Source organism: Halichondria panicea, chromosome 1 (genome assembly GCF_963675165.1).
Source record: "Halichondria panicea chromosome 1, odHalPani1.1, whole genome shotgun sequence".
NCBI lineage: Eukaryota > Metazoa > Porifera > Demospongiae > Suberitida > Halichondriidae > Halichondria > Halichondria panicea.
In genome coordinates, this window is record NC_087377.1 from 1,905,690 (window position 1) to 1,922,858 (window position 17,169).

Here is a 17,169-nt window from a genome sequence, read left to right on the forward strand (position 1 = left end):
GTGGTTCCTGTGATCCTGGACACCACCTCACACACTTTCCAGATACTGGGACGCAGCTCAGGGTCAGAGGTCAACAGGTAGCCTACAAGGGAGGGGGAGAATACACGTATCATTAGAGCAATACACTTAAGGATGGCAGAGTATCATAGCACCTGTAGCTAGTGTGTGTTCTTAAATACAATTAGCTCTGAAAAAACAGGTCCAGTTCACAAAGAAAAAACCCACTTTATGATAACTCGGTTTTATACGTATACCAGTGGTACTGGTGACATTTACTATAAGATGTGTGTGTGTGTGTGTGTGTGTGTGTGTGTGTGTGTGTGTGCATGTACCTATGAAGTTGTGCAGGTCTTGAGTGTAGGGAGAGTCTTCAGGAATGCTGTACTGAGCACTGACTATGGCTAGAGGGTTGTCACCAAATGGAGTCCATATGAAGCATAGCTTGAACAGTAGTACGCCCAGTGCCTATGTGTGGGCGGGTATGTGTTGTGTGAGGGTGTGATGATATGGGTATTCAGTGTTAGATTCGTCTCATTGAGAGCTTTCAAATGACTACCACTTAACATGGTTCAGTAAACGTGATTCAAGGAAATTCTCCACTCATCCCCACATTCCACAGTCTTACACAGACAGACCACATTCACAAAATGCAAACCTTATTACAAAAAACATAAGTCAACCACTAGCTACAGTGTACACAGTGGGGACCACACATAAAGAGGAATTTCGCCCCTTTTAGCCTTGTTTCCCAGTAAACATAATCATTGCTCAGATCCTCCCCCTTTTCAGAGAGGTGTCACATTCCACCCCTTTCACAGTACACAAAGCAATTTGGTTGAATGTCATTGAAAGGTCATAATTAGTGAAAGGTCACCTCCAATAGTACTGCCACATGTCCATCCATACATGCATGGATAAATAATTACACCATACTGTAGTTTAAAATACAATGACAAATGAAACCTCTCAGCCCATGCCAACTCAGCTAGCATATGGTTGCTCAATATTGACCTCCCTCCACCAAAGGTCTAATACATTGCTACAAGTCATCAACCATCTTTACCTGCACTTCCAGAGTTGAGCCAGCCTCCAGCTCATCAGTGTATGCATGGACTAACACACTAGAGCAATATCAGCAATCCCATCAAACTGCAGTCTGAAGGTGTACTCCATGCAGTGTATAGTTGCCCTCATGCAGGGGTAGGCTGTAGAGTGGTCCCAGCTGGCAGTCCATCCACCAATATCACATTGATACTGCCCTTGTCATGAGTACACCAGTACAGCCTCTGGACCATAGATGAGAGGAGGGAAGTTAGCTGTATAGGTAAAGTTGACATGCAGTTAGCAATTGCAATAAGTATATACCCAAGTGGACTAAGTGGTGGTTTTAGAGGGCAGTACCTTGACCTTGTATAAGCCCTTATACCTGCACATACTCTTTCCTCAGATCAGGACATGAATTCTTGTGTACCATTGGGTACATTGCTAAACCTCACATGAACAATCTCCTACAACTGAGATAAGCTAATTGCAAACCACATTAGTTATTATACACGTACTTGTATTATAGCCGACAATAACACACATAATTATACGTATCTTCACAGCCCAACACTGCGTATACACTCTACGTATATGGAACAGATAACGAACATGCAAGCCTCTTATATTTCTCACAAGTTATGATGCAGGATGATGCTGCCCACCCGGGGTACCTGTGTAGGGCTGAGGAATTGATGGACACAATAAAGACAATAGACTACCATCATGCACGCAGGTACACTACCACCCACTCCACTCATCACACACCACCCACTACATTAGTATGAGTACGCAATGGGGGACCATACATTACAACAAAGGGAGCTAGAGAGCTAGTCCATAGATAAAGTATCTGGGTCCACTCAATAAGACCTGACACTACTCACCCTAGCATTGTCCAGCTCCCTCTGCAGACTAGCCACCATATCCACCAACATTAATCAGGACTGCAATGCATGATCCTCCATCGTTCGCGCTCTAGCCTCGAGACCAGCCGTTTGTTATAAGGAAAGGTTGGTCTCGAGGCTACTCGCGCTCATGCCTGCCTTCTCTGATCGAGGCTATGTGGTTAACAAGAAGCTGAAGTGATCCCGTACCAAACAACAATGGTAAAGGGTCACTAAACTAGAAAGCTGAAATGAAATTTTGCCAAAAAAGTATAAAAATAGAAGGTGATGGTATATATATACATGTATACACACACACACAGGACACAGAGCATTATAATAGTCAGTACTTATAGTCAACACAGAGTTAGTTCTTTACTTGACATTCTTGCATGCTTCTTTACTTGACATCAGTTCTTTATTCGTGCCTTTCAAGTAGCTCCAGTATCTGTATGAAAGCATGAGCACAGCACAATAAACTAGAGCCTTATAAGCAAAACATTGCAATAAAACACTGTGTGCAATGAAAATAGGGATCAGATTTATGAATATTCCAGTAATAATCTGTTTAAAAACATGAGTGCATGATTTAGGAGCCCTCAGGGCTAGTAGAACCATCAAGTACTTAGAATGCTGTATACTATTATTGCATGGCACAACTGCATGACGAGCAAGCTCACAAAGTTAATAAGGTAACTCACGTGTATCCTTGACACAGGCCTTGTGAATACTGCGAACTGCCTCTCCGTCCTCAATCTCTGAGGCAATTTCCACTAATCGACCGTAAGTAGCTGTTGAATTCGATGAATTGAATTGGAGAATATTTTTACTCTTCCACTTCTTTAGAGCAGCGAGGAATTTCCCTGGAATACCAACAAATGTGTGATCGATAGCACCAATCTCAGCATCACTGAGGCCCAGCCTGTGCTTGTATCTGTCATAGCCAGCAATCTCGGTAGACAACTGGAGAAGAGCATCATCCGAGCACTCACTACTCAACTGAGCTGCAGTCGCTGTCACTATCGTCTTATGTGGTTGAACTGTACAGATCAAAATACATTACATTATTTCCAATGACATGCAACGGCACGTAGTGGCAATACTCTGAAATGTACACCAAATACTTTATCACTGTCACATGAGACCCCATACACAATACAACTGTCAAGGCTATAATTGAAGATTGCTTCAATTTAGATTGCTATACTTGTACAATAATGATGTCGTGAATAATTATAGTGATCACATTAATTCCCAAGTTGTTCCCTTAATTAGCTTATTACCAAATGCATATGATTTAATTAGATCTCACTTTTCATTGGCTAACTAGAGCTATGTGTACAGAGGACTTCTGCCAACCAACCTGAAATCCTCTGTACATGTATATGTAGAGAAGTACATTTGTATCCTCAAGCAAACTATAGTTTGGGCAGAATATTGGCAGTACATGGAATGCTGTGGTGAACCCATACAAATGTTATTATTGCTTTCACTTCATTTGAAATGCAAACCTTAATTATTAAAGTCACCACTAGCTATTTGCATTGTCCTAATACAAATCTATTTTGTAGCTCTTTATCAAAATAATTATGTGTTTAAATTAGCGATAAGTCAACCACTAGCTACAGTGCACACAGTGGGACCACACTATAGGCTCTGTACACTAGCTACAGTGCACACAGTGGGACCACACTATAGGCTCTGTACACTATAGCTACAGTGTACACAGTGGGACCACACTATAGGCTCTGTACACTAGCTACAGTGCACACAGTGAGACCACACTATAGGCTCTGTACACTAGTCTACAGTGCACACAGTGGGACGACACTATAGGCTCTGTACACCAGCTACAGTGCACACAGTGGGACCACACTATAGGCTCTGTACACTAGCTACAGTGCACACAGTGGGATCACACTATAGGCTCTGTACACTAGCTACAGTGCACACAGTGGGACCACACTATAGGCTCTGTACACTAGCTACAGTGCACACAGTGGGACCACACTATAGGCTCTGCACACTAGCTACAGTGCACACAGTGGGACCACACTATAGGCTCTGTACACTAGCTACAGTGCACACAGTGGGACCACACTATATAGGCTCTGTACACTAGCTACAGTGCACACAGTGGGACCACACTATAGGCTCTGTATGTACTAGCTACAGTGTACACAGTGGGACCACACTATAGGCTCTATACACCAGCTACAGTGCACACAGTGGGACCATACTATAGGCTCCGTACACCAGCTACAGTGCACACAGTGGGACCACACTATAGGCTCTGTACACTAGCTACAGTGCACACAGTGAGACCACACTATAGGCTCTGTACACTAGTCTACAGTGCACACAGTGGGACGACACTATAGGCTCTGTACACCAGCTACAGTGCACACAGTGGGACCACACTATAGGCTCTGTACACTAGCTACAGTGCACACAGTGGGATCACACTATAGGCTCTGTACACTAGCTACAGTGCACACAGTGGGACCACACTATAGGCTCTGTACACTAGCTACAGTGCACACAGTGGGACCACACTATAGGCTCTGCACACTAGCTACAGTGCACACAGTGGGACCACACTATAGGCTCTGTACACTAGCTACAGTGCACACAGTGGGACCACACTATATAGGCTCTGTACACTAGCTACAGTGCACACAGTGGGACCACACTATAGGCTCTGTATGTACTAGCTACAGTGTACACAGTGGGACCACACTATAGGCTCTATACACCAGCTACAGTGCACACAGTGGGACCATACTATAGGCTCCGTACACCAGCTACAGTGCACACAGTGGGACCACACTATAGGCTCCGTACACTAGCTACAGTGCACACAGTGGGACCACACTATAGGCTCTGTACACTAGCTACAGTGCACACAGTGGGACCACACTATAGGCTCTGTACACTAGCTACAGTGCACACAGTGGGACCACACTATAGGCTCTATACACCAGCTACAGTGCACACAGTGGGACCACACTATAGGCTCTGTACACTAGCTACAGTGCACACAGTGGGACCACACTATAGGCTCTGTACACTAGCTACAGTGCACACAGTGGGACTACACTATAGGCTCTATACACTAGCTACAGTGCACACAGTGGGACCACACTATAGGCTCTGTACACTAGTCTACACACTGCATGTCAATTAGAGTAGCATTTCTGCAAACAAGGTGAAAATGGTTTTTAGTGGAACAGCTGTCTACCCCTGGGCCCATACACGCAGACATTCTACTTTCAAAGGACTATAGAATATTTGCATATACACTAAATTGGAATTCCATGTAGTGGGACAAGACAACAGTCTGGCTAGGCTACCGATCAAAATTATCTCCGTAAAAATACAATTATTGGGGTCACAGATGTCACAGCTGAGTGGAGAGTGGAGTGGGAGGGCTAGCTGAATGAATGTGAGGGGTGATGGGATCATTGTGACAGGGCAATGGACCGCTACTAAACCCTAGTTATCAGTCAACAGCTGGAGCTTTATTTCCTACAATGCATAGCGGGAAATTTTTGCGGGTGCAATTTGGCTCCAGAACCCTCAGTAGAATTTTCGTGGGTTCTAATATTCGCGGGGTTCAATGCCAGGAAACCACACCCACCAATAGCTTTGCATGTGAAATACCGGTGCATGGGAGTTTATCCCAGTTTTAAATGCTCTGCCCTCGAAAAACGACGAAAATTTCCCGCTATACGGTACTTGTTATCAATACCCCATTTTTAATAATACATGTGCAATGTATGCTAGCTGTGACAGGGCAATGGACCGCTACTAAACCCCAGTGATCAGTCAACAGCTGGAGCTTAATTAATAATAATTATTATAATGAAGTTGATTGTTTCCCAGATGCTTGTTATCAATAATTATCCCGTCTTTGCTATATACAAAAGTACAGCTAGCATACATGTACATGTACATGTAGGTCCTAGGTGTGTTTTTTTACGTCAAAATCAGTACAGCTTAATTGCTTTTTTAGTATTTATTTGTATGCTAGCTGTACGTTTGGATCGACGTCAAATGATATTTCGGTCTCCCTTATTCCATTAAATAATGTGTGAAAAATTGATTAACTATTATAGTGTGGGAAGTAGGGAGGAGTACTATAATAATGCTTTTCTAACTCCCTAAAAATTCTATTCACAAATTTTGAGACAGTTTGCTCAATATAATCTCAAAAGCCCAATGCTATGTCAACAGTTTATAACAAGAGAGCACAGTTGGCATACAAACAGCGTCAAATACAACAAATACAAGTTTTGCTGTTTTGGATGCTTCCATTAGAGGGAGTGTTAGCAAACGTGCTGTACAAAGTTCATTCTAATCTTCACTGTCAGCTTTGAATCTGAGGCCTCAATTCACTTATTAGTTCTACTGCACGCTATAGCTGTACCTTAATTTGTAATTATTTCCCCCCACACACACACACAGCACACCCACACACACACACACACACACACATACACACACCCCACACACACACACCCCACACAGCCTGTACCTTTGGGTCAATGTTAATAATCTTTCTGTCTCGTTTATTCTTAAACAGCAGACCTGAGGCATTGTCTGCAATCACCTGTGTGTGCGTGCGTGGGGGGTGTGTGTGTGCGTGTTATATCAAACAAATACGAACAAAGTGTCCGTGTACAATAATCATGTCAACTAATTATGTACGACGAGACCAAAGGGAGCAACTGTATAATTGAGTAGTGCTATGGCGCCCTACAGACTAGGAGGGCACTCACTAACTGTAGTGTTCCAAACACACGTTATAGGCTATCAAACTTTGCTGTGAAAATAAATTATGTTCTGAAAAAACACACACTTTAATTATTATAGCCCCACGCTTTCTTTTATAATTTGTGCTCGTTGATCTAAGTTATAGTTAGAACATGGGCATGAGGTATCTATGTGTTATAGTGTCCCAAAGCTCGAGGGCTTCTATTTAAACCTATTGGCTACTAGAAATGCACTAGCTTAGCAACAGTCAACCTATATAAACAGCCAACCTAGCAACTGCATCATTATTCTTTTGAAAACTAATATCTAAAGTTGACATCTCTGTGTCTCTACTAAATCTGTGGTCTCTATTCAAGTCAACCCTGTTCCTCCACCTCAGTTTGATGGACAAAATTATAGTCCTAGCTCCACCCACAAAACGAAAACATCCAGCTCCTCCCCCAGTTTTGCAGCAAACAAGCCCAGCACACTTCCCAAGAAACGAGCGACTCGTACTACTCTCACAAAGCGAAAGGAACTTTAGGAGAAGAAGCCAAACCTAGAATCTCAGCACTTCCATACATCCAGCTCCTCCCCCATGCAGCCTTGCAGCAAAAAAGCACAGCACACTGCCCAAAAAACGAGCGTCTCCTACTGCTTTCGAACAAAGCCAAAAAAAGAAACTAGAGCTTCTCTCTTTCATTCTAGTTCTGTTATTATAATTACTAGACAAAGCATCTACATGTAGCTACAATAATTTTTACATGTGTATCTTCTTGTAAATCACAATACAATGTACAATGTTGTAGTTTGTAGCCCAGAGCAATCTATAGTACTGGTACTATAGCTCATAGTTCCCTGCTAAATACACTCAAATGGAATCTAAGGACACCATAATAATTATTATTGTAGCACTACCAAACAGCTACTAATAAAATAATTAGCTTTTTGAAATTGGACGTTCCCAACACAAGTTATAGCCCTTCAAAGAAAAACTACGAAAACATGACGACATGTAATTAATACATATTTTGGCAACCACCTCTTATATATTATACCCACGTACTTCATATTTCTCACACGTACCTGATAATTAGGAGTGGAGTTGGATGAGGAGAAGTTAGTGTCCCAGTTATAGAAGCTCAAGTCACTGTGTCTAGGGAGCAGCTTCTTCCGTGACGAGAATATGGGATCAAAATCATCCACCTACAATTATCATGTACATGTATAATACCACATAGAAAGTTTTCGTATCAAACGAAAATTAAAACGACGGAATTATTCTACTGCAAGAGATTCAATGCGTCACTATCCTAAGCTGTTGAGCTGTACTTAAAATACTAAATTGGTAGTTACGAAAATTACCCGCTATACGGCAGTTAGATCATTGGGGTGAGGTATAATTTTATGTTATAAATACATGTTAGGATCAACCACCTTTATTACTGGTAGTACCTTGAGTCGATGTGCGTAGTCAATGTATCCTGATATCTCCTATACTTATTGATTGAATGGCAGGGAATACTCAGACCATCGAAAGAATTGCAAGTTGATATAAATAATTATGCTATTATTATATACTTGCGATGAGCTCCTCAATCAGAAAGTTTCAGTTCCGCTTCTTTGTAGGACACACAGATGACGATACAGCGCTAATTGAAGCGAAGCTATCAAAGGACCGATTAGTGAGTAACTTAGCATCCGATGACTTGATAAATTATAAATGTAATAATTAGATTTGTTGAATGTACACAAATTAAAGATGTCAACCGCGAGATGCTGTAGATGTAGAACTGGCACCTGTCAGTCGTGTGTGTGCCAGAAGAAAGGCAGCCCCTGCTCATACTGCCCCCTGCACATACTGCCCCCCAGGGTCTTCGTGCACAAACAAGGTTAGTCCCTATATAGTAGATCTATTCTAGTGGGTGGGGGGAAGCAGTTAATTGTCTCCACCCTCGACCTCACTTCCGCGATCACTTTAAATCAACTAACGTAAATGTTGATTATCTTTTCAACATTAGTATAATTATGTATTAGAAAATGGAAATAGCGAAAAAATAATTGAAATAATTATCAAAAACGGTACCTTTATAATTATTATGTTATAGTTATAACACGGGCACGAGGGATGTATGGAATATATTGCACTGAAGCACGAGGGCGCCAGCCCCGAGGGCTGAGTGCAATATATGCCATGCAGCCCGAGTGCACGTGTTATAACTAGTTTATATCCCTAGGGCATAGCAACATAACACTGTCCTAGTAACACAATATAAACAGCACAAAAAAAGACAGAGACAACTCTAGACACAGCTCCATCTCTTCTCTCTTCTAGACGCCAGTATATCTGGAGCGTATAAGATTGGCATGACCGACGAATGGCTTGACACAAAATTGTTGGAGTTTCAACTGAAATCTGCAAAACAGCCCCACCCCACTTCTGGTGCTACAAAACAGCCCCGCCCCACTTACTGCTGCAAAGAAACAGCCCCACCCCACTACTCAGTGAGTATTAGCTGCTGGTCTACGCTCGGCCTCATAACCAAGCCAAGAAAGCTCGCTTCTACACTGCTGAAAAACAGCTCATGCCCCCAGCAAAAAGAGCCACTTCTAGTGCTACGGTGAAGCAGAATTGACATGCATCACGATGTCGAGGACTAGGTCGATCTAGGAACACAGAATCTTCCACAAAATGAATCTTGGACAATTTTAAAACCTGCATGGTTGCAAGAAGAAACTCCAGCAGTGCTGAACATTCATTCCTGCATGGCTGGACATACTTTGATACTCATGCGTATTAATTTAATTTTAATTTAATTGTCTGTCTAATTGCCAGAGGGGCGTTTTGCGGTCAGTGCAATATGACTTTGCGGTCAGTGCAATATGACTTTCAGCAGTGCAATATGAAGCATATTGCACTTGGCAACAACGTAGCAACGGGATATAACACCGTGTTATCTTATTCTATTGTTTTGGAACTTCTCCAACTTGTACTTATTGTGTTTCATTTTGGCTAGTTGAGTTTACCATTGTTTATTCCATTCCTAAAAGGCATTAACAAAATTGAACAATTATTATAGTTATGTACTGGGGACCCCATGATGGAAATGCTGTGCTTGCAAGAGATGTGAAGGTACGTTGGGGTAGAATGGTAACTGCTTATATAGAAAACGGGATTGCCGTTTCTCGTTTCATGCCTTTTTTACGTATTTAACCACCTTTGCAGCAAACCACAATGAAGCCCTGAAAACAATGGGAGAAGAGGAATTCAAGAGGGGCTCGGCACTGACTAGGTAGCCCTATAGTAAAATACTAGTATAACCTGTTTGGTTGTCTGGTTTGATGTCTGACAACTGCTCTACTGTTTGGTGGCTTCGCGTTGTGCTGAAGTTGTTTGACTGGTGAGTAGTTTGTTCATAGTGGAAAAGTATGCCATTCCTTGAAGAGAAACATGTGCAACTTTTGAGATTTAGCGGCCTTGTTGGAAAAGTGCGGCTTTCCACTGATATGTCTCAAGATGACTGTAAATTATGGCCGCAGTGTCATCACATCCAAGGGTAGGTGGGTATGCAGAAGCAAAGGAAACACAACATTTTTTGTAAGACAGAGTCTTGATACCTAAATCAGACGCGGGAGCAGAGATATAGAGCAATCGCCTAAGGTACATAAATACTTCCTAAGATGAAGACTTATACTGACTGAACTACTTCTATATGCAGACGAGTGCACGAGTTGCACAGATATACAAGGAGTTGCTGTAATTTTCTTACACTTTGTGGTGTAGTTCAAAAAAGTTCGAAATATGGAAAAAGACGAAGTTACAGTAGAAATCTAAAAGTTGAACATTATAAATTATAAAAATGTCAGGCCATATTAGGATGCCAAGTTGTATTACCATCACTAGGCACTTGTGAAAAGAAAATTAAAGAAACTGCATGCTATGCAGGTCATCAAGAGATTGTGACTTACTTGAGGAGGTTCGATGTAGCACTGGTAAATGAGGTCGTTATAATTATTTGTATACTAATAATAATCTTCTGATTCAAGTTAATAACAACTCCAAAAACTAGTAAATGCAGTTAAAATGAGAACAGCTTTATTATACAACGATAAGCACAAAAATGTTCCAGTTTAAAATGGTTGGCTCCAGCCATGGGTTGTAGTCAGGCACGATTTGAGATATAAAATGAGGACTGTAAAAGAAATCGTGGCAGTGGGAAGTGGTCTTCAAGAAGGGCTGAAAGCAGTGGGCAGCGGAACACAAGAAGGCGGTTCTTGTGTCAGCCTATAGGCATGGTGATTGGTTTAGTAGTACACGTCTATTATCGTTACATGCAGACATTGAATATGAGTAAACGAGCTGGAGAGTGCGACTATTAGCGACATTCGATTATACGTGTCTAAATAATGCAAACATTCATTTACGTGGTATATCCGTTTTGTGAGATCTTCACCAAAAAGATGGTTGTTGCGGTGCTCCAGTGCTCAAAGCGCCGCCAACCCAACAGCAAACTATATTTATGCAGGCAACAGGAAGTGTCAGCGTAAGTATATATTATAAGATATAAACATAAACTGTCACGTCTATAGTCAGGATTGTACTACATGTATGTACAAAATAATATACAAATGTACGGCTATAATTTTAGTCTATATAATTATAATTATTATGGTCAAACCTGCTAAACCCACATCATTGACACCTCAGATCTACTTGTGGATAGCACTGATTCTGGTAGACTAGAAGAATCACGAGTACAGTTGGATGAGCTTCTGGTGGAGGATAAACTCACTGGAGTACCCCTACTAGTGTTTGCAAATAAACAAGACCTATAGGGATGGCTTTAAAAGCTGATGATGTAAGTGTACTATTCCGTTTATTCTAGCTGAGAGTAGACCTTATAAAGTTACATGACTGATGTACCTACAAGAATTGTGTGATCATCATTGCATGTAATTCATTCCCCACAGATCAGCAACGATATGAAGCTAACTGAGCTGACTGACAGACAATGGCAGATACAACCATGCTCGGCCAAAACTGAAGAAGGGATTGCGGTGAGTAGGACACTTAGCCCTAGCTATCAGCGAGAATATTAGAATATTGTACCATTGAGTCTGGTTTTGGGTACCATAGAGCTGTGCCTATTGGAATTATTATACGTACTAGGTAATTGTACATGCTTTGATGTTTACTCACTGTAAAGGGTAGATGGTAAAAAGTGAGTAGTTGCTAATTTAAGTATAATACCAGACTTAGACCAACTGCAGTACTTACAGCATGCATTTGAGAGCAGTATACGTACATATACAATGTGCCATGAATAACTTTGATCTCAACATGCATGATGGGATAGACTGGGTACTCAAGAGTGTAAAGGCATCGTCTAAAAACTAATCTGCTTCCAATCATAGGCATACCCACTGAACACTTGACTTACATGTACATCATAAGTTATGTAACCTCGATAAAAATCCATAAGTTTGAGTTCTCAACTGCGCTTCAGTGTTTGCCAATCTCTACACTAACACATTACAATGTACAGATCCTGCCTTCTACTAGCCGTACATAATTAAGATGCATGTCTGAATCTAGTCTCATGACACACAGCAGAAAGGTTGCGAAGAATAGCAAGAATCAAAATCACTTTGTAACTTATGTTTACTGAAGTAATACATTGTATTGTGTCATTTCTGTAAGTATACTTTAATTCAGAATAACGGCCGCATTTGTGGGCTGGGGGCTTTAAGAATTCAATATTAATAACTCCAAAAACTAGTAAATGCAGTAAAAATGAGAACACAGCTTATTATACGACAAGCACAAAAGTGTTCCATGCAGTTTCAAATGTATATAATCAAAACCAGAAATTTTTGCATTTGGCGACAAATGAATTTCAGCTGCAATCAGTCAGAGATGAGCAGAAATCAAGATTAAACGTCAGGGTGAGAATTTATAGTAACCATGGCAATATGCCAATTCAAAAGGTGAGGGGCGCCAAAATTAAAAATAGCACCAATGTTTTTTTTTGCTTGATTTTTAGCCAGGTTGAGCCACAGTATCGCATGAGGTCAATAATTATAATACCACACAGCACGATTATCAAATTAAAAATCACCAATAATAATTATAGATAAGAATTGCCTCTTTGCGAAATATTAGGCTCCCCAAATTTACCTGCTATAATTATGGTAGGCACTGTTTAGGAAGTTTCTACGTGATTTTGAAGTCTAAAGGGATATAGTTGTAGTATCACGAATGTCTGAATTATTTATTTATTTGCCTTTATACCATGAAAATACTTTTAGAACAACCACCCCCGTTCAGAAAACTTCCAAGCAGCTACTACGAACTCCCCCGGTAAGTTTTAGTTTGTTGGATTGTTTAAAGGGGTCATGAGGGAAGTCGACCACAGCACTTGTCCTCCTACTGTTGCCATAAGAATGAACTGGACAATTGCTAATTAACCACACAATAGCATTGGCTTTATTGGATCTAGCATTTCCTCCATTGTTGTCCTTACAACATGGGGTTACGTTAACACACCAATGTCACTCAGTATCCTATCTGATTTAAGACATGCAATAGTGCAAGGCGTAGCAATTTTAGACAAGTATATATAGGAGGGCTCAGAGGTTGGCAAGGTGCAACTCTTATTAATGTAGGCTACCACCACGTGTGGAAATCTTTCAAAAACCGATCATCTTCAACTATAGCTCTGGTCTTCAACGTTTTCCATTTTGATGGAAAGATTATATACTAACATGCAGGAGGGGGATTCCAGCTCTCGAACCCCCTACAGGCATTATACAGAGGATACTTTACTATCTGCAAATTCTTAATTTCAAAAGCAATATAAATGGCATCAGGCTTTCATTCTGAGAATCCATATGAAAAATGTTCCCTATAGGGGGACCCTCTCCAAACTTCCTTTATATTCAATTTACCTTCTCCCAAACAATAAAACAGATATATAGAACCCTGACAGTCATACACTTTGCCCATAACACTTGTTCTGAGTGTGTACCCCATCAAAATCAATCATATAATTATGTATAAGCATTGAAACATCGAGAGCGTTTCTTCTCTATGGAATATTCTAACAATGATGAACAAACTTAGATACCTTGCAGTGGGACATTACTTTGCATGCACTAATGGACAGTGAATGGGCAAAGTGTAATATCTGTATTTATTTCACCTGATACGTACAGAGCTCAGTCGAAGGAAGAGAGACAGTCACACTACTTTCATTTCTGTCACGATCTTGATAGCATAGAAACGGGAAACGAACTTGCAAGCAACAGACCATTATTATTTCATCAGTCTGCAGATGTGCATGAATATTCAAAGTGATAAGTGTTCAATGCTGTCACAAAGCACTACACATGCAGACACTAATTATGCACACTGTACTATATCCACAAAACCACAAGTGACTGTGCTAAACCACAAACATAAGACAATACCTACTTCTCACAACTGAGGGTTGTCTCAGAGTCCAGGGGAGTGCCCAGGTGGTGACCAACAGACAATAACAACAAGACATGCAGGTGTTATCCAAAACTTCATTGAACTCCCATCATACTGTAGAGACTCTTGTTTACAAATTTCAATGGCATTGGAGTGACTACCCCTTGGGAAACAACCTAGCTCCAGTACACTCTTGCAGAGTTAAGACCTGCATGCAAGGGAGAAAAAAGAATATAATTAATTATATATTGTCACTTGAGTTAATTTAAAAGTATTACAACAATTATGCTTCATGCATGAAATTATGCTAAATAACTATAGCTACAATCATAAGACTATAATTTTATACGGAATAATATTCCTCACTTGTCTTGCTTCCAACACTGCACTGTTCAGTCCATATAATGATATAGAGCTTGTATTGCACCTCCACATACGCATGCAGTAGTCAGTCTCGCTGTGTTGTCACTAAGAGTTGAAATGTGAAAGACATCTGCAAAACAACAGTGATCGTTAGCATGCAGTTTTATAGAACATACTGAATAATGTTCCTTCACTTGTATTTGACTCACTTGTTTATTTGAGTGCTTCTGTTAGTAATCTAGTGCTGTGTATCTGCTGGCACATTCAGAAGTCGGTCACATCAATCTCGCTGGTTTGTGTTGTCAATTAAGAGTTGAGACATCTGCAAAACAGCAATAATTGTTAATAGGTTGCAGACTGAAATGTTGCAGAATGCAGAATGCCGAACAGCAACAACTCACGCTTGCTAGTTACATACATAAAATAATTATTAGCACAAAAGTTACTATGATTATACCCACTATAAGTACACAAAAATCCACTTACCAGTCGCTTAGGCTGGAAGGACAAGCCACCATGTTGGAGTTTCTCCACAGAAATTTCAACCACGAGGTTTAGTCGCAATCAATCGCACGTGCAGAAATAGTGAGCCCCACCCCCTTCTTCTGTTTTCTTCAGGTTTCAGGCTGGAAACAGAGTTGCTGAGAATGAGATTTAGAGAATTGTTAGGGTTTTCCGAGCGAGCAGAGTTCTTTAACAGCTACAAATATGACCTCAACTTTGATGTTGTCAGCAGGGAAGACAGTGAGGTGAGTCTATAACTATTAATTTTTAGGCAAATATAAATAAATGCTCAAATTCTTTGGCCAGCTGAAGGATGAAGAACTGAATTTCTATCGAGATAGTCCTGACAGCTTCTACATTGTACCATTTGCTGACGCCCTGGACTTGGTTCAGAGCAGACAAGTGGTCATCAAGAGTGTAAGCTTCCATTCTGCAAGCACTGTGTGTCTGTGTGTAACCTACCGTCCCCTCAGGGCGCTGTGTACATACCCGTCAACAATGAGGAAATGATTGCTCGTTTGGTGTGCAACAACTTCAGACAGAAGCTTTCTGAGGAACTAGTGGTAAGTAAAACACCCCTCTCTGTACCCATCATCTACTTCATTTCTTCTTCCCCTGCAGAAGACCCGCAACCACCTACCAGTGGTGGATGATGATGAGAGGATTGCCCCCATGCTCAAGACCATCAAACACCGCTACCTTGGTGAGGACTTCTCCAGTGTGGGAGAGAATCTGCAGGGAAGCATCTCACTGGCCCAGATTGACTCTGTGAGTCTTTGTGCATGTGCTTCAGATTAGTTAAATAATTAACCATGGCTTGCATTTTTGTTGTACAGCGTAGATTTGTGTGTACGTGTGGTTATATATAGATTCCCTATATAATTTGTGTAGGTCTCGAAGCAGTCCTTTCCTCCCTGTATGAGACCCTGCGCAAAGAACACCATCTGAGGCACTTCGGTCGTCTACAGTACGGACTGTTCCTCAAGAGCATTGGACTCACACTGGACCAAGCTATGGCCTTCTGGAGAGCAGAGTTTGTCAAGAAAATGGAACCAGAGAAGGTGTACACTATTATAGGCACATGTTGTACATTTGATTTGTTTTTGTTCCCACAGTTTGAGAAGCAGTATGCATACAATGTGAGACACAGCTATGGTAAAGAGGGCAAGAGGGCCAACTACACTCCCTACAGTTGCCTCAAAATCATTCTCTCCAACAATCCAGGCCAAGGAGACCATCACGATGAGCTCACCTACAATACTCTTGTACTCTCTCATACTTGTCTGTATATAATTATAGGGTGTCCTTTTCGTCACTGGGATGATAGTCACATTCGACAGATGCTCACCACTCATGGAGTTTCACATAAAGGAGTCACTAACATCACCGCCTATCTGAAGGATGACCACTACCAACTAGCCTGTCAGAAATACTATGAGATCACTCATGCTGTGAGTTAATAAATCCTTCTGCTGTTTTTATTTGTTTATAATACTGGTTTGTCATTTCAGATTGAAGCTGCCCCTTTCAGTTTGGAGCACCCCTCTCAGTATTTCCGGGAGAGCCGAATGCAGCGTGGGGACACTGGTGGTAAACAAGAGACAAGACTGCCAACTGTAAAGACTGAAGTGAAAGCAGAGGATGATTTTTGTGGAGATATATCAATTCAAGACATGCAGAACTTTGAAGAAGAAATGGACCAATTCTAGCTATATTCTACCACCAGTTATATCCTACCACCTGTATGTATACCACATGCTCTCTAGTAGTAAACACTCTTTGATCCGCTGTGTATACGTTTTTGTGTTGCGTGTGCCACTTGCACTTGTCATTAGCGAAAGATCAGTTCTCTGAGTCACTATACTATAATGACAAGCAGAGCAGATCCTGTAATTATATAATCTACTGAGCCAATTCAGTCAGTGCTAACGTTTAAAAAAAAAAGCGGTCTGGCCAGAAACTGCTTAGGGGGTAAAGTACTACTTTTTAGGGTAGCATAAGTACTACTTTTTAAGGTAGCATAAGTACTGCTTTTGAGGGCAGCATAAGTACTGCTTTTGAGGGCAGCATAAGTACTACTTTTTTAAGGTAGCATAAGTACTGCTTTCGAGGGCAGCATAAAGTACACCACACCTAGCAGTGCAT

General features: G+C 41.1%; 1 protein-coding gene, 1 long non-coding RNA gene and 1 pseudogene across 3 annotated transcripts in view; 2 read left to right on the plus strand and 1 right to left on the minus strand.

Moving 5' to 3' along the window:
• Positions 1-17,169, minus strand: part of LOC135352115 (uncharacterized) — a 70,713-nt gene that overhangs the window by 15,004 nt on the left and 38,540 nt on the right. The window lies entirely within an intron of this gene.
• On the plus strand, positions 9,911-11,972 carry LOC135333862 (uncharacterized). Of its 2 annotated transcripts, none has more exons than XR_010394111.1 (4): positions 9,911-10,344; positions 10,403-11,227; positions 11,392-11,542; positions 11,655-11,972. It is a non-coding gene; the product is annotated as an uncharacterized LOC135333862 (long non-coding RNA). The 2 variants fall into 2 exon arrangements; XR_010394112.1 differs by having other exon boundaries at positions 10,403-10,676.
• LOC135331348 (DNA primase large subunit-like) lies at positions 15,092-16,837 on the plus strand (annotated as a pseudogene).